We start from the raw sequence: 19509 nt of genomic DNA, 5'->3' as shown, positions 1-19509 counted from the left end.
AATGCTTGGCTTGCTTCATGGGGCTGCCTGTATTGAGCTATTATAAACACTCTGTTCTCTGCTGTGTGCATGTAAATAAGTTCAGGTCACTTAAAACTGACAACTTAGACACAATTTTTATGAATTTTAAAAAAGAGAAATGTAAAGAGACTTCTTTTTGTGAAGAAGTTGGTTTCAGAGAGAACTGAGTACAGAGACTAAACATCATTTAAAGTTGTTAATATTTTGAAATAAATTTCTGGCTGGTAAGTGTTTTGGATGCAGTGGCTAATTTTTTTTTCTTTTTTTTAGTATGAGTGACAGCAAGTGTATCTGCATGTGGAGTAGAATTTAGTCTAAAATTCAAAATTAACAGAAGATTGTAAATGGAAATGCTTTTCCATGTGTAGCATGATTGTATACTACAAGGAAAAAATCTGTAATTATTTTTCTTTTAATAATTATGAACATGGATATAAGTAAACCTCATTTTCACCATAGTAAACTGAAATGTTGCTGTTCTATGCCTGTAGATGTGCCTGTTCTTGGGAAAAGAAAATCACTTTTAACTAGAAACAGTAGATGTCGTTGCACCTTTCATATCTGTGTCCTTCTGTCTCTGGAGAAGTGGAGATGATGGGTGGAATGGGCTTGGTCATGTCCCTTACTTAGGGAAGAATGACAGGAGCCCTTTTCTGGCTGCTGTTGGTCTCATGGGCTCTATTTATTACTTCATTGTGTCATATGGTCCACTGGCAAAGTATACAGGAAAAAAATTACTGTTTTACAGTGTGATCTTGCTGCTTTCAGATGGGTCCCCCAGGAAAATGGCACAACTGTATGAACAACTACAGCACCCATTGTAAGGGATCTGGTGGGTTGTGGGGTTTGGTTTGATTTGTTTGTTCTGTTTTTTACTTTTTGTCCTCTTTTTTTTCTTCAAGACCTTTTCTTCAGTGATATGCTATTCCTACAGTAGTAAGAAGTTTTCTCCAGTCCTCTGGTCTTCATAAAATATTATGTGAAGTCCTTGTCAGCGAAGACAACAGAGTATGTAATGAAACAGTATTAACAAAACCCCTTATCATCTGCATTCTAGTTTTGGGAAAAGGAGATGGAATATCAAGGAACACCTTCTTTTTCACAGCCACAAATACAAAATATGTCATAAGTTTTGTTTGCTAAGCACTGAAAAGATTGCAGAATGTGCTTGCAATCGTATAGTATGACAGACAGCTTTTAATGCTGGCATTTTTTTAACTTACAGGATTTATTAAGGAGGGTTTTTGTAGATGTAGTGGGTTGAACCAGAGTTGACGGAGGAAAAAAAAAAAAAAAATTCATCTACTTGTGCTGCTTAGATGCCAGAAGCCCTAGTGAGAAGGAGGAGACCAGGGATGCTGTAAGGGCAGCCTGAAATTACCAAATAGGTTATAAGCTTCCTGAAACACAGTGTGCTATTGCTGTTTGCACTGATCTCATTAGTTTGTTTACATACCCTGATTTTTCTCTCTCCCTGACCAACTCCCTGTACCTTGTGTTTCCTGAGTGCTCGTTTCAGTGCTGTTTACGCAGAGAGAGCAAACAATCCAGGCAGCCAGTGGAGTTTGCAGAACACCCTGTGCACGCCTCGCTCATGCTGCCAGGAGTCAGGCTCTGAAAAAGTGAACCTCCTATCCACTTCTGTTTGGTTTTAAATGCCAAGTCATTAGCCCTGGAATACCCAGCCTATCTCTGCTGCTGAAGGAGTGTTTTAACATGACTTTTAAAAGGAATGTTCGTGCTGACTGATAGGGCTCTGTGTGTTGTCTTGTTAGCTCAGTAGCTGAAATATCATATTTAGATGCAGAATCTTCGAGTTGGTGACCCCATGAATCTAAATGAAAGTCTCTATTCTGAGTTTAATTGATCTAAAACCATGAAAGTTCTCACAAAAAACAACCTCCTGTCCACTTAGTGCTTTATTCTAGCCAGTGGGGGGAAAAGGGGAAGTCAAACATCAATATCCTAAATATTCAATGGGTTAGACAAAGACTGCTTTTATTAGAAAAAGATTGGATCTCTATTTATGATGATGTGTGTATTTTGCCATATTCTTAATTTTTACCCTAGATATTACTTGGGATTTATATGTAGGTGATCCTTTCAGAAATGCCAAGTGTCTCAGTGAAACCACATGTTAGTAAATTCTGCAGGCTGAATCACATGTTGTGCATCCAAGAATTTCCTGTCATCTGTTAATGTGCAGTGTTCTGGACTATTGTCATACTACCACTGAAATTAGAACCTGAGGTGACAGGCTTCCTTGTTATGTTTTTGCCTTTTTTTTTTTTATTATCATTATTTTTAAGCTGCTGTTTGCCTGAATTTTTGTGGATTGCTTTTGTTCTGTTTAAATATGATTGTATTTCTACAATTTGAACTACTTGAAAATTGACAAAACAGAAGAATTTAATGCTGTAAATAGACAATTCTGCTCAATCTTCACTCTCCAGAATTTACAATGTCAGAAATACCAATTTCTCTTACCTAAATTGGAAAAATGTCTGTAACTTTTAGAAGCTTTGGCAAGCTCCAAAGAAACTGCTGAACATCCATGCATTTACCAGAGGTGAACTCAAATTTTAGACACTTCAAGATTCCCTTGTGAAATGAAGGGCATTAAATCCCATGCCCCATAGAGAGAAGCTGTGCTAGTGAGTGCATTGAGGTGTTTGGCCTGGGCAGTGGGGACGCCTCCGGAGTGGCCCAGAGCAGAGTCTTCAGGAAGCAAGCTGTTGTCATGGCTTCAGATTCCTCCCTAATGCTCAGTTCACAATAGCAGAAGGATTATGTGTTTCAAGGAACGGCTTGAAACTGAGTCTGTGGTGAGATGGAGAAAGGGGGTTCAGAACAGTCTGTGCTGGCTGCTTTCCAGCAGGGGATATACATAATGGCAAATGATGTCACATAGTAGAGAATGCAGAAAAATTCTTTAAACAGCAAAAAAATACGGCACTTGCTAAAAACCAGAAAGAGGTGGTGTGAAAATGTGCGTGTATATACGTGCGTGCATGTTTATAATATATTTTTGTCTTGCCAGTTTCCAGGAAAGTCGTAAGAGACAAAAACACTTTTACGCTGTCAATGACTGTGGAAGCAGTATGAGATGGGCAGAAATGGATGAATTGTGTTTAGCCTTCCTTCAAGCTTTCATTACTATATTGTAGATTACCGCAGCAAAAATGTGGTTCAGTTAAACAACTGACATTAAACAAAGCCAGATGTACTTAAGTAGCAAAATATCCAGAAGAAATGACTTAACTTACAAGCTATGTGTGGATTAATGTAACTCCCTGATCCTCCCCCTACCCAATATCTCTATCCTCAAAGCAAGTCAAAATCAAAACAAAGCAGAGGAGGGAAAAAAAAATCCCAAACCCGTAAAACCTAAGACTTGCAGCCAAGCCAATCACCGTAAGGCAACTTGCTAATGGTTTTGGCAGAAAGGATCCTGTTCAGCTTGTCTTCCTGCCATGCTAGAAAGCTAGCATTTATCCATATGTGAAATGTTTTATTTCGTTTAACAATATTTGAATATGTTTTCTTCTTTTCCTTGAAATATGAGGGGTGATCTTAGTTTCACTGCTATAGCAGAGAAAAAAATAGTTACTTAAAAAGCAACACACTGTTTACAGTTTAGAGAAACCTATTGTTATCTCAAGTCTTAGGACAGACTACAACTTGGAAGCAGCTGGATTGTTTCCAACCTCTCAAAATATATTTCACATATTGGATCTTATGTTTTCACTATGAAAATATATGGAACTTTCTCAGAAAAATCTACTCAGAGCAGTAAATGTGAAAAAGTTACAGACACTAGCAGCGATAAAGGAAACTACATTGCTATTCTGGATCTTTCTCCTGTAGAAAAGAGAAATAGCAAAATTTACCATCATTTTTACTGTCAGAAGTGTTTATACACAGGTGTGTCACAATCCTTGTTGCAAGGAATTGTTCAAATTACATTTGGGCAGTGGAGAATGTGACCTCTGTTGTAACTCATTAGGCCTGCAGAGAACTTCATGTACATTTAATATCCGGAGCTTGACATGATGGCTCCCAGATGCTCAGAGGAGAAAGCCCCTCAGATGATGATACAAAGAAAGACTGGAACCCTAAAAAATGGTGTTAGTTTGGGATTTATTTTATTTTATTAAGATTTTAAAGCTGTAATTTATTTCAGTTAATTTAATTACATGTCAGGAAAGTTGGTTCCATATACCTATATATCTCCAGAGACTCCAACAAGTATACTGGACTTCTTCAAGGGGAAAAGGGCTGGAATTCAAACCTATTTTTGCAAATCTAATTGGTTTTAGTCTTCTGCTGGCAGAAGTAAATGTTTCTTTAGTACATAGGCATTCCAGTAAGTTCAATTATTTTTCTTACTTCTGATGCTTAATTGGCTCGCCTTAGGTTAATCAGAAGGGAAAAAATACTAATTGGATTTTTCTTTTGGGAATGTTTTCCTGTAGATTTTGTTTCCACTCCTGTTTTATCAGAGTCTACTGCTTGCTTTCATATGTTGTGTACTTCTGTGGTGGACATATATGTACCACTGGAAGATGATACCTCTTTAACAGAAAAAAAATTACTTGGTACAGAAGCTCAGATCTTATTTTATAAAACTTGCTACAGGAAGTACCAGCTATGTGCCAATAAGAAAATAATATGGGGAAACTGCTTTACTGCTGCATCAGAGGAGAGGACTACAGTGATGCAGAAAATCACCGAAATAAGTACAGTTGTACCATTTGATTAGTCTCTAGTCCCTTCTTGCATGTCCTCTACTCAGCCTGCACTTCTCTCCAGTTTCCTTGCTTTTCATGGACTTGTTCACTTGAGAAAAGGAAAACTTGATTAGAGGAAACTGCTGGTACTGGACTACTTTTGGCAAAAAATAAATAAATTAGCGAGTCCAAACTGTTCCTTCTAAATGTTTTTGAGGACTCTGGTGTTAGCAGCTGGGTTGTTGCTGGTATAATGTCCCTCTGTAAATTCATTTAAATGTGCTAATTAAGAAGACAAAATAATGATGTGTCTGTGTGTGCACCAAGGCAAAGGGAGGAAGATTGCAAATATCAGAATGCATTATTTAAATGAAAAAAACAGAAAAGAAGTAGTGACCGATTAAAATATTTTGATCCCTGCTGTGTCTCATTTCCTAAACCCAGGATATTTTGTCTCCTCTAACATCTGTTTTTATTATTTTTTTTTTTTTTTTTTTTTTTTTTTTTTGCTCAATACAGAGATGCTATAGCTGCTTTTGATTTCTAACAAGTATTGCCAGGTATTTTTTAAATTTTCACTTTTGTTATTGTTTAGAATCAACAATGTTGCTTTTTTGGTATCCATTTGAATGAGGAAATACAAACCTCTGATTTTTCTTTTATAACGTCTCCATAGCATTTGGCTTTCAAGTTTAATATGATGAAGGAGGTCAGCTTCAAAGGGTTTCATGAATTTTATGACTTTCTAGTTAGCATGAGAAAAAGAATAATAAAGGTGGTCAGAAGCTGGAGTTTGGGTATTTGTTTTTAGTCTATGACAAAGGAGAGGCAAACACTTCTGTTCACTTTTTAAATTAAAAACTAAAATGTGATGTACCTTCATTCCTGTAACTTCTGGTTTTTATGCTGAACATGCTGTTACAGAGCTACAGTGTAAGCACAATGTTTGTGAGGGTAAGATGGGGAGTTTATCTTGAAGTGTGAGAGCCATAAACATCTCAGTAAGAAAAGGGAATTTTGAAACAAGTTTCCTTCCACAGAACTCTGTGCATCTCTCCTTTTCCTCTCCTTTGCCATCTGCTAATTTTTCTTCACAGGTCTTGTCTCTGTTTTGCAGCAGAATCCCTCCTTCTTCAGTTTACTTCCAGTTTTTGAGGGATAGCTTAAAAGACTAGTAAGTGTGAAAAATGGTAGCAGTAGCGGAAAGGGGGAAGGAAGGTGCTATCAGGCCATTATCTTGCATGTCAACCTGCCTCTTGTCTTCATGTTTTCAGTCCCACCTAATTTCTGAATGTGGATTATCTAAGCAGTTACTTGAACAGAAGCCTTGCTTTATAGCAGTGAGCTATTGGGGGTGGGGTCTTATCACTGAAAATGGAGAATCTGCAATAAATTTTTAAACAGATGGGGAAATGATAGAAATGAGCCATAGGTTTTGTTTGCTTTTCACAGTGAGGTTTTACTACTTGCTGAAACACTTTATGTTTCAAGGGTATAAGACAATAACAATATCGCTATGGTTTTTGCAAAAGTAATATTGGATGGATTTGGTGGAAAAGAAAGTGGTTCTAAAACACAATGAACATGACAAACCATTTATGTTTTATTACACCACTTTAAGGAAATACACTGTGCCCTAATTTTTTTTTTTTTTTTTTTTTGTGGTCTGTGAAGCACTGTGGTACAAACTAAAGCTTTCCAGATTTCCAGTTGCACTCAATGATCCTTGTGTGCGTCCCTCCTAACCTGAAGTATTCTATGATTCTATAATGGCAATGCAAAGCTTGGTTCATGTTGAAATGTCTGAGAACTCAGTTATGGTTTAGGATTATGAATTTCCATCCTATTTAATCTAAAATGATACTTGTTAAAGGGACTTGAAACATGGTGTATCCCAAACAGTACAGAAGAGATGGCTACCTTTTTTCTCTTCTACAGCTTTTCTGTGTCTTCTGTGTTAGTACTATTATCAGTTAACTAGTGTTTACAAGTCAGGGAGCTGTTTACAAATGTGCATGAATAAAAGCCCTAATATTCTGGTCTCAGGTAGATGGCACAAGATAGTAAATAGCATAAAAATAAATGAAGCGCTGTCAGTGACACTGCAAGCAGTCCTCGAGTGCTACAGCACGCAGGACGAGTTGCAGGATTTGTAAAATAAAAATCTTCTTAGAGTTGTATAGTTTACTTCTCTGTGTATGTGTGTGCTGTGAATGATACAAAAGACTGAATGAACAAAAACTATTTCCTTGATGTTACACAAATGTTTCTTTTCAAGAGGGGTCTAAAAGGCTTCAATTCTCTCGAACTGTGGTTTATTTGTGCTTCTATTTGCTCTTCAGTATGTGTGAAGAGGTGTTTTTATTGCGACTGCTATCTTGTAAGAGATGGATTTTGCACTGAGTGACATCTGTACCTTGATCTAGCTATATGGCAGTTTAAAGCATGAAACTACAATACAGTTTAAAACAAGCAAAAAAATTCTATTGATTTGGATCATTAGAAAATTACCTGGATGGACAGCATAAGCTGACATATTAGAAACTTGTTGGAAGTCAGACTTCAAAGTCAGTATGTTAAAATTATGAGCATCAAACCAGGTAATCTGGTTTGGGTTAGACCAAGTTCATTAGTAGGAGGAGAAGTTAATTAGCTTTTCAAGCTGGAATTTTCTCCTTCCATGTAAGTGTTGGATGTGCTGGGTGCTAACTAAAACTTTTTGTAGAGATATTCTCTTTACAGCCTGAATGGGGCCTCTGTTCTTTTCTGCTCTTTTAAGGAAAAGGAAAGTTCTGTTGCTATGCTCTTCTCACTGTTTTTTTTAAGCTACATGATTTTAGTGTTTTTAAAGCACTGAAATCCACTACCAAAGACCTGTTGCTGTCTTTTCTTTGTGGCAGAGGTAACAGGTAACATGCCTTTCTTTTCCATCCTCAGTCATTCTGGACTTTTAGTGTTTATGTATTCTTGTAAAGGGATCTCTATAACCAGTAGATATGTGGTTTGAGAGGTTTCTTAAGTAGTTTTTCAACTTTTGTCTTCTCCCCGCCCTCTCTGGGGCAGAGAAAAGAAGCACTTGGTTCTGGCCTTTGAAGCTGTGCCAGTCCAGAGGCTGTCCTGGCCCACAGCATCCCCTCACCCTTGCATGGTAATTTCGATCATGTTGCAGGTATGAAGTGATGGCAAGGCCAGCTCGGTGCTCTTGAACAGAAGAATCAAAAAATAATAAGGAATGTAAGAAGCTTGAACATCAATCATTAATAAGAGAGAATATTTTCTGGAAACGTAATGGAAAGTGATGCTGCAGTGCTGTAGCCCCATGTGTTCCTTCAGAAAAGTAATAGTGCAGCCTGCAAATAATTACCTCTGCATAGAGCAGTAATGTGCAGTACTGCATTCTGAATATCCAGTATTTAATATCACCTCCCTTAAGTCCCAGGTGGGTCTGTGAGGAGATCCTGGCCCTGCTGCAGGTGGGGCTGGGGTGACGGGCTGTGGCGCCCGCCCTTTTGGTGCTGACCGTGGGCCGCGCTTAAAGGCCTGGCCACGGGCTGTGGGGATGAAGGGGGGCCTCCTCAAGATTTTCATGAAATAGTTGTGTTTTAAGGTTGCTCCTAAATCCTGAATCGCACTGACAGCTGCCATCATGCTGTCTTTTGCTACATGGCAATAACAAACAAGGTATTCCTCCAAAAGTTACTCTGAGGGAAACCGTGAGGGGAAATGCGTAGTGGGAATTGTTGTTCTGGTACGTGGTGATGGAATCGCACATCTTATGCCTCTGACACCTTTTCAAATTTATATGTAGGCTTACAAGAGGACATTTTTTTTTTTTCCTGCTTTGCAGTAGCTTTACAGGGTGACAGCAAAGCCACTAGTATTTAGACTAGATATGTTGAGAGATGTCGATGGACCCGGGGAGCCCCAGATGAATCCAATCAAATGTATTTTGGGACAGAAGGGAAAGTGTAAGTTTTATTTGTGACACAGATCAATCTATTCAGAAGCTAGGTAAAAATGTTACTTGTGTTATTATATTGGGGCAGGTTAGGTCAGAGGACCCTGAAGGAACATAAATACAAAGTTTTATATGAAACAAAGTTTAGGGATGGATTTTTTTTTTTAATGGTTCTTTACTTTTTGTTTTCTTATTCATACAACAGCAAGCAACACTGTTTGTTTCAGATTACAGATGAAGTAAATAAAGATAAAAGACTTATTTTACAATGGTTATAGAGGACTAGTATATGCAGTACTAAAGTACAAACAGCATGCACTTCAGACATTTAAAATTGCTGATATTTTGCAGATGATAGCAGCAGTACAACCAGGCCTACAGGCCTTCTCTCTGCTTTGTCACTGACAACTGTGATAAGATACCCTCAGGTTTGCTTCCCAAGATTTAATTCAGAGAACGGCAATCCTGTTTACCTCTTTTGATATCACAGTTTCTTGCTTTATAGGCGCAGAAAGAATTAAATGAGTTACATCTGTCTCTTCTTTCAGGCTGGATTTGAGTTCTCAGAAAGTACTAACATCCCTTCAGTGTAATAGACTTCCTTTAATATCTCTAAACTTTCTACACTATGTGACTCATAAAGAATTCTAGAATTAAATCTTACCTAGTGTAGGAATGCAAACATATACTTGCAATCACATTCAGATATGTTGAGGTCTTCCCTATGTCACTTTTTAAAGCTCCTTATTATACTGTTGCCTTTTTCTCCTATTCTATTGGAAATTAACTAATCCTCGGTCGAAGTGGATCAAATGATCATAAAAATGTTTATCACATATTGTCTGTTTTAACAAAAATAATAAATATAAACTATTTTGCATTTGCAAAATCTCTCTTGCAAAAGAGATGCTGAATTTCAACTTCGAGTGGATTGGCAAGGCCAGCACTCCAGACTCTGTACAGCTCCCCAAGGCAGAAGGAGAGGGTGAGTAGCCAAGTATGCAGGAGAAGGATGGTATGCCTGGGAAATACCCACATCTAACTTCTATTGCTGCTTGCTTCATTAGGCTCTGAAAGCATGACTATAATTCTGCTTTGTTTTTCCACAAACATCAGGATGTAGTTCAGTGAAAAGAAACTATTACCTTTAGATTTTCCCTGAAATGGAAAAAATGTGTTAGGAAAAACAAGAAGAAGTAGCACAAGGACAATTGAGCATAGCAGTAGACAGCTTTCATTTATCCCAGCAGCTGAACCTGAGTGACAGATAATGTATTCTTGAGGAATCAGGCTCCCTAGAAGCAGATTGAGATCTACTCATACTCTTCTAAAGCAGGAAAAAAAAGAGAAAAAGCATTCTTGTCTTGAGATGTACCTCAGTAATTCTATATAGCATCTGCACCATGTTTTGTGTTATAATCCTTTCACTTTAAAAGAGACCGTAATTTAGCATGAAAATATATTCTCACATGCTTAAAAAGAATTCTGTGAGACTTCCAGTGATGTAAAGCATACGTAATCTAGTAAGAAAATCTGATCATCTTTTGGCAAGGGCTGTAGAGTTACTATTAACTGAGTAAAAAAATCATGTAAAGTTTCATACGAAGTTAAACGCATCTCTGTGGAATAACAGGGGAGAATATTCATTCACCTGTAGAATATCTTTTGTGATTTTACATCTTGTACACAGAAACCAGCTAATTTGCTTAATTCCAAGTTTGGTTTGTCTTTTTATTTCCAGTAAATAAGAATTTGTGAAAAGCAGGAAAATAGGGGTTTTTGGAAGTTTGTGACTGGGGCGAAAACACAGCACGTTGATGTTATAGTTTTATATAGGCATATAGTCTGTGAAAATTTCTGCCTTCAAGTAAATATTCCTACCCTTATAAAACTAACTGAGGGGAGGTAGCTACAAATGTTATAGATATTTTTTTTTTCCTTAACCCTGAATGACCTGGTGTTGGGGAAGATGAAACAGGAAAGCCTTATAAATATGATTGCCTGACAAAAGATTTTGGGAATATGAAAACTACAGGCGACATCGAAATGAAAGCCACTTTTGAAATACCAAGTCTTAGTTACTGAACAACTGGAAAACAATGGTATGGCCGACTGAAGGTAATCCCCTCTTGATTGAACAATACCCTCTGCTTGCAGGCAGGTCCAAGGGTCAGAGCAGACCCTACTAGCCCAGCAGAAGGGGTCCAAAGAGTAGTTTTTAGAAGTTAAGATGTAACACTCTATGGTAATATAAGAACTCTTATAGGCTGTATGTAAATGCTATAGGATTTGTATCTTGTATTAGATTGGTTAGTGACAATTAGAATATTCAGTACAGAAGATGATTTATTGTATTGTAACCAGGACTTCACCATTCCTTTCCATTCCATTCTATTCTCATCACTTCTTCTTCACTCTCTTGGCTCTCGCTCTCTCTTTCTCTTACCCGCTTACTCTCTTGCTCTCTTTGGCCTGCTTCGCACTGCCTCTCTCTTTCTCTTACCCGCTTACTCTCTTGCTCTCTTGGGCCTGCTCCGAGCTGAGTCTGGCAGCTCTGAGCAGTGCCCCTATACCCACGCCCTTTGCAATAAACCACATGTCCCAAGATCAGACTCCAGAGATCTCCTGTCCGTAACCTACAACCTGGGACTGTAAGGAATCAGTTGGAAGGGATCAAAACATGTCACGTTTACAGAAATATCCAGTGTTTACAAGTGAATGAACGCTGAGAAACACCTACCCGCAGTGCCCCAGTGCATAATCTCTTTTGCACTTAGCAACTCAGTCAGAAGATAAGTCACAAGTCAGAAATCTACTGCTGTGGCTGATTACTTCTAAAGTACTAAGCAAGCTTAATTATTTGCATAAATTCTAAATATTCTTCTAATCGAGGGATTCCAAAGATTTTTTTTTTTTTTCCATTAGTAGCATTTAAATTGAGTGTGGCTATACTCTAAAGTCCATTATATATCTATGGTACTTCAAAATCCGTTTTTCACACCAGGATCAAAGCTCAAGACCTGTCTGAGTTTTCAGTATATTTGTAAGTTTTCTTTTTTTTATGTTTCAGTTGCGTTTGGGCTTCACAACCATAACCTTGACTTGCTGACAGTGGCACAAATGCAATGAGTAGTAGCAGGACTTTATAATCTTTATATACCTTAATATAATTATAATCTTTATATGACTGTCTGTAGTTTCTCCTTTACACATCTTCCCTCAGCCTTCTGTAACAGAATGATTTCTGTTTAATGTGTGTGTATCACAGTTATTTCTGTCTGGTATGAAAACTGTGATAAGAAAGATGATATTATTTGCTATTAATTTCATATTAAGTAAATGAGTCCTTTAGAATACTAACTTGAACCAAATAGCCCAGACATGATGTGGATAAAGTCAGTCTGGATATGTTTGATCTGCATCTGAACCCAGGCACTGATTTCCCAGCACTTAACCCTCAGTACAGCTCAGGTACCATGAAGCTTGGTTAAAAAAAACACACATAAGTGAAACACCTGACAAGCAAATCCTGACTGGTCAGAGAAATTGTTTAAGCAAATACATGCACCCTGCTCTGTGAATACCTGTAACCTGCATTTACTTCAGGATGAAAGAAAAGATTCTTTGATCAAATACACAGGATTGCCAGCTGGTCATCTGCAGCCTGCTTCCTTTAGTGCTAACAAGGATAAATCCTTGAACTTTGATGCAGTTGGGGTTTTTCTTCATGTGGATCCTGAGGATTCTGCATCTCTCCTGACCTTTTAGCTTCTTAAAGTGTCTTTACTCTGATGTTGAAAACTTTGCCATGGTTCTACTTAACATCATCTAGTATGCGTGTATACGTATATATGATAGTCTCCTGATTCTTTGGGTTTGTTTGGGGTTTTTAAGCCCTTTTCCCAAAGTTTTAGGAGTGTAAACTCTGACATTCAAGTCTGAAAAAACCCCCCAAGTGTATGTGTGCATTTTTTCGAAAGGGAGATGCATGTTTACCCTGCAATTACCAGGTAACTGTACCAGAGCAGCACTGAGTTGGAGCCTGCCTCCTGGCAGTTGTGCTGTTTCCAGATCCAAGTTGTTTCATGGCCAGCTATCTTAATGTGGAAACTGAATATGTGATTATACTTATTTGATCAGAAGTCATCCCTTAGCTTGAGGACTGTGTGTGACACTGTCCTGTATATGAAAGTGGGCAACAGAGCAGAGAAAAAGGTAGTGCTTCAAGCAGTTCCCTCCCTCTCTGCCAGAATAGGTAAATACAGGACATCTGGATTAGTCAGGAGAAAGCAGTAAAATATTGCTTTCTAAAAGCAAAGTGGTGTTTAGTTTGTCGTTAGTTTTCTGTATAAAGCCAGTTAGCTCAAAGGCTTCAGTTCAAAAGCCTGGCAGGAATTTAGTCCTGGTTTATGTGATTGGTCCTCTCTAATACCTTTCAGATAAAGTGTCTGATAAGGACAACTCTTTTAATTGCTCATTCTCTGACATCAATAGAAATCTACCATTCAGCTAAGCTAAGGACACAAACATAGTATGCTTGTCTTCAGCAAGACAAAAGTGTGTAGTAGATCTATGCCAAATTATATACTTCCCTTTCAACCACCTGGAACATATATTAAACATGAATTACCCAGAAAAGAAAAGGTATAAAAGCATAAAAAATTTAAAAGCATAAAATTTTGATCTTGTCTTTTAGGAGTAATGTATACCTGCAAGGTGGCAGGAAGCTTAAGATGTGAAACTGTGAAACAGTAGGCACGCTTTTTTCCTAAGAGCAATAACAAAAATACCACCCCCCTCCCCATCCCCAAAAAATCCAAACATAGCAAACCCAAAAAATAAACTAAAAATAAATAAGCTAAATTAATGTCTGGGAACTTGCCCATGACCACTTCACTTTCTAAGTAAAATTAATAGTTTTAGAAACTAATACCAGTGAAAAATACTTCAAGATTTAAAATATTAGGGTTTTAAAAAATTTCTATTGTCAATATACATAAAATTTTGTCCTTATAATTGATTTAAAATAATCAGTCTGTTTTTCTTTGAGAGTATTAGTTTACCTTTCTAAGAGCTATATAGTAAGCAAAAGAATTCTGTTAATTAGACCTAGGCTGGTATTGTGATGGTGAAAAGAGCACTTTGGGCAAGAAAAATCTTTCATTTAAATGTTGTAGTAAATGGTTATTTCTAGCCAAATTTCTGGCAACACATGTTTTTAGTATTCTAGTTAAAAGAAGCCCTCTTGAACTGCTCATTCAGACCTCACTTGAACCTTGTGTTTGATGAAAATTCAAGCTTGCTCCAGAAATTAAAATTCTTATATATTTAGAGCATAATTGATGCTGAAGTTCTCCTGGCTGGGCTTATACTACAGTTGAGGCATTTTGATGAAAATGCCTGCACTTGTTATACTTAGGCTGAAGTTGTTGAAATGATTTTTGCACAGAAAGTTCATGGAAGAGCTTTGCAGAAATGTACCGTATGATTTTCAAATGTGATAGTCACAATCATTACAGCTCTTTTTAAATCTACAGGGGTCATACTGAAGAAGCACAGAACTGTGGAAATGGCACCACGGCTGTTGGGCACATTGAGCTGAGGCCCACTGACTCCTGGTTGCTTTGGTTAACAAGGCAGAAGTTCTACAACAACCTTTCTTACTCACAATAAAATGCTCCAGGAGATGGAGTGCTGTATTGTGAAAACCAGCAAATATGAAAACCATTCATGAAAGAACTCTGCAAAAGGTACGATTTTTCTCTTCTATGGCTGGTTTTCCTGAACACAGTATGATACACTGTTAGAGCTCTTACTAATTGCCAGTTGAGCAGGAACTCTTGTTAGAAAATGGGAGGAAAGGAAAAAAAGCAAAGACAAAGTATGTTTTCTTTACAAATCATGTAATCTGTTGTGGGACAGGAGCTCATTTTAGTCCTTTAAAAGGCTGACATAAAGCTGGTAGCATTTCTGGAAATGCTAGAGTTCTTTTTATATTTACTTTCCCCTCTTTTTCTTTTTAACCACAATTTTTTCACATACGTTTTCAGTTAAGAGTTGACATTTTTCCTCTGCGTGATTTCAGTTCCTGGTAGTTTACCATGTGATCTAATAGCTGCAGCTGAATAAGCTTTAAAAACGGTACTTTGCCTTTAACTTAGGATTCTACCTTTCAATAGTTCCACTAAGTTCTAATTTAGAAGAAGAAAAACATATGGGGGAGGAGGGCTAAGCAAAAATCTATAAAAACACTGTTGGAAGTTCCAGAAGGCAGCTGGGCAAGCTCCTAGTTTTTATTGCTAGCCCATAGCACATATTTTTGAAGAAAACAAATAATCAGATATTGTGCATAGGACTCTGTGAGCTGTAGAAAAGATGGCATTCTACCATGCACTGCAGGCTGTGAAGCACATAGAGTTCTCCAAAGCTGGCTGGGAGACTAGGCAAATATGGTTGGTGGCTCTGAACCTGCTGAGGAGGAGGCAGTGTAACCTGCTAAAGACACTTAGTTACTTCTTGTGGACAACAGCTGTCTCCCAAGTCCTTACCTTTAAGGCCAGGAGGTATTTCTGATATTTAAAAAGAACAAGAATTCTTTTTCTCCCTAAACCATTGATAAATGGCATTCTTTGGAAACATTGTGATGAAGCATTTTGTTGTTATTGCTTGCATTGCTAGTAGATATTAAGCAGAACGTCGATGACTGAATTCAAGCAGACTGAATCAAAAACAACAGTGTTTTGGAGAGTTATTTTTAGCCTGTGTAATTGCATTAATTGAATTTGCCACGTGGCCCTGGAGCATTTTTACATGTAGGAATAGAAGTCAGTGACCAAAGTAACTTGGGAGCAGGAGAGGCTCTTAAAATAGATAAATATACTGTGCAACTTTACAGTTTCATTGCTCATAAAAGTAGTCTCTGTTCCTCTACTTGGGCATACTGATGTTGGTAGTGAAGTGTTTCCAGGATTGGACCTTCAGCTGAGTAATTTTATGTTTTCTAATGTCAAGTGGTATTATTTCAATAGATCCTAATCAAGAAAAGTTCTGCCAGGCTGTTCTAATGTAACATTTCTGGTTTGGCTTTACACTTTTGATGCCAGGAAGATTAAGTATCACATCTGTGAATCGGGAGATTTTCCTGCTTCCCACCAATCCTTCCCTCTGAAGCATTGTGAGAGGCTACCTATTTTCATTCACATCTCTTGATCACAGAGGCAGTCACCAACTGCAGACACAGTTCACAGACTTAGAATACATGAATGTCATCCAGCTAAGACAAGAATTTATAACTTTTTTCTTGCTGTCAATACTATTCTGTGCTTCAAACCTAGCAACTTAAGGTATTGTTAACGCTCAGTGCCTCACAGAAGGCTTTGCCTTCCACCTTCACAGATTTTTACAGATAAGAAAAACACACCAAAGCCTTGGTTGCAGCTCTAGTCAAAACGACTGTTTTCAGTGTATTTTAAAGTTATATAACATAACAAAACAGTAGAGAAGATAAAAGCATCAATCTGCATTGTGAAGTATAAGACATGGAGGTGGGAACTAGAGAAGGAAATTATTTCTGACTGTGCCATGGCTCTCGTGTAATCCCAGGCAAATCGCCTAACTCTTACAGAGAACAGAGCCTTAATTTTATAGGTAAATAGTTTTCTAAGCCTAGTAAATAATCCCATTATACCTCTGTTTGCCTTTTTGTGAAATGGAAATAATAGTATTCCTTTTGTTCATCAGATGGTTGGAATACTCTTGTGATAGGCCATATGGAAATGTCTACGTGCAGTCCTTAAAATGAAACATACTCCTTTTGGAAATAAAGAATTGCAAAATCAGTGTCTCTATCTACCTTAAGCTTTATGTCTGCTTCTTTCTTTAATTTTTTTTTCTTTTTCTTTTTTTTTTTCCTCCTGCCTAGTTTCAGGGGCTCAGTGCTGCAATGAATAGTGCTTTCTAGGGAATGCAGCTGTTCAGTCCTAGAATTAATATGCAAATGTTCTTCTCTTACTGAAGCAGGGGAGGAAGATGGAACATAGCTGTATTTTCTCTAATCAACATACTCTCTTTTTCATTTGGAACTACAACAAAGCTGACTGTCAGCCACACAAATAATGGAATATTTATTTTTGCAGAAATAAACATTTCCAGAAGCATACATTTCTTGAAAGCTTTTACTGACCAACCCAAACAATATTTTACTTCAATGAAAATCCATATATTTAGAACTATTCACACACAAATCTCTCATGCTTTTTCAGTAAAATAAATAGAACAAACTAAATGCACTGACAGAAGGCTAATTTCAGCTGCAGAAGCATAGTACAGAACTGAAGAAGTAACTACCACTGGATTTTTTGCAAAATGCAAATTCATATATTGGAAAACATCCGTGTTGTAAAAGTCCCGTTCTGCCCTCAGATTCACAGATAGGGGTCCCACAGAATCAGCTCAAGTCTAATTTGTATGACTGATTCCCCATAGGACAAAGTGAGTAAAAGTTCTACCCAAGGGGAATAATGAGATTGCACTGTTTTCTCAGCACAAATGTAATTCAACAAAATGTGAGACGGTAAAAAATTGGACTGCTGTCTTTAATTTACCCATATAAATAAAAAACATTTCAAGATTTTAGATATAAGAGGTCACCAAGGGAGCTATGCAGAGGGGTCAGTGATTCCCTAAAGTTTTAGAAGAGCAGAAGAAATGGTACAATGGTTGTTATGAAGATTGCTTTTGATATTGCATAATATGCACTTAGATTGAAAAATATATTTTCTGAAACTAGTGTGTGACAGGCCCTGTGTGCCTTTTTACTGATGCCTAATTTAGTTTCTTCCCTTTTAGCCCAGCAGACACATCTTTATATTTGACTGCAATTTCTTTGGACAGTTTGAGGCAACAGCAAAATAAAACTTGAGCGAAGAACACAGGACAGAGTTAAAGCTAAAAGCAAGATCCTAAAGTCAAAACCAAGAACATGAAATCAATAAGGGAAGCTATTGGAAAACAATGCAAGGATTTAGGCTGGAATTGCAGGGTGGGCTGACCTAAGCCAACTTAATCAATAGCTTGGCTGCTGAGTTGGGAATAAACAGAACTATTTGTAGGTGAAAAAGAAAAATGAGACAATGGAACCTTAACTTCTAAGATGCATCTAAGCCAAGTAACGTCTGCATTGAAACAATGCAATTTGGTAAACTCTTAAATGGCTGAATGCATTAGTGAATGCGACCTATAAGCTGTATCTGGAACTTGTAAAATTGAAGGACAAAAGTAGTCCTATAACAGACAAGGCACCTCTCAGCTGAAGGGATAAAAACACCTGATATTTCAATCAAGCATGCTGTGTATGGCATGAATCAAATTATATTAAGTGTAGCAGAAAAGTTTTATTAGACTTAAAATCCCTCTCTTCAATTACATCCTTTTAGAAGCCTTTTACTAAAAACTTCAGATAGTGGTGACACATAAGGTAATTCTTTCTTTTTCCTTGTAGAAGTGCTGTATAAAGAAATAGGTGAGACACACTGAAGAAAGATAAACAAGATAAATGAAATTGAAGATGCCTGAAAGATAGTAGGACAGTAAGATAAAGTCCGAACTTTTTGAACTGCCTTCCTGGAGTCATCAAGATCATAATATTCCCACTTTAATTTTCCCCCCTAATTGTAACAAAGTCAATTTTTGATTCACTTTTGTGATCTGTAAGCCATCCTTACAAGATGTGGCGCTTGTGACTATTGCTGTCAGGTTTATGGGATATCTGGTTACCTTTAGATCCTTGTTAACTATGTGCTGAGCAGTTAACTTCAGGTTTGTTGGCAGATTAATTACATTCATTTGTAAATCCATGGGATTATGGCCTATTTACACTCCTTTCAAAGTTCTGTCTGCATTTTGGTACTGATGACTGAAATAGAGTAAACACACAAAAAAATGAATGGTCCTATTATCTCTCATAGAGCAGGGAGCTCTTAAGAGAAAAAAAACCCCACATCAGCTCTTAAATTTGTGACTCACTTTAATTAGCATTTTCTTGAGGAGCAGACTCAACTGTGAGTAGGAAATCTGTCTATACATGTAGTAGTTGGAGTTCATTTTCTTTTTCTAGGCAATAAATCAAGCCACTTCACAAAACCTCAGTTATCTGTAAAACCTTTAGCCAATCAAGACCTTTTCCCAAATAGCTCCTACCAGGTAGTCTCAGATGCAATCTCTAATTTGTCTTCTCAAATTATAAAACTGCTTCTTTTTAAATTGGATAGCTTTTATATATTTCATCAGACTGGATACCTAATTTACATGAAAATTGGTGATAGTGTGATGATAAGGCTTTGCCAGCTAAATCTTTCATGATAGAGACATGCCACTTGTAATACTATTTAATGTTTTACATGAAGGTCAGCAAAGTCCTTGGAAAAAATCTTTCTCAAGTTCTTGTCTCACTGCCTTACCTGTTCCCAGACAGCCAGTTCTCCGCACCCAGAGCAGCAGTTGGCACCCAGTTACCTTTTAGCTCCGGGGAGTTGGGCACCCAATGAATCCAAAACAGTAAGACTTTTTTGGGGGGGAGGGAGGGGGAAAAGGGGGATGTGTGTGAAATACTGGAGAGAAAGAGGAGAACCAGCACTCAGGAGGATGAGAATGTGTCCAGCCCTTTCCCTTTCTTTACCCTTGCTGGAGTGAAGGCCTTGTGCCTGATGTGCAGCACAGGGCTGGGCTGGGAGAGATCATTCTGTGTGATACCAAGCCAGACTAGAGTGGAGAACTGACGCGATGTGAGTGAGGGTGGAAAGA

The sequence above is a fragment of the Corvus brachyrhynchos genome, unplaced genomic scaffold (genome assembly GCF_000691975.1).
Source record: "Corvus brachyrhynchos isolate BGI_N302 unplaced genomic scaffold, ASM69197v1 scaffold279, whole genome shotgun sequence".
NCBI lineage: Eukaryota > Metazoa > Chordata > Aves > Passeriformes > Corvidae > Corvus > Corvus brachyrhynchos.
Note: the sequence above shows the minus strand (reverse complement) of the source record.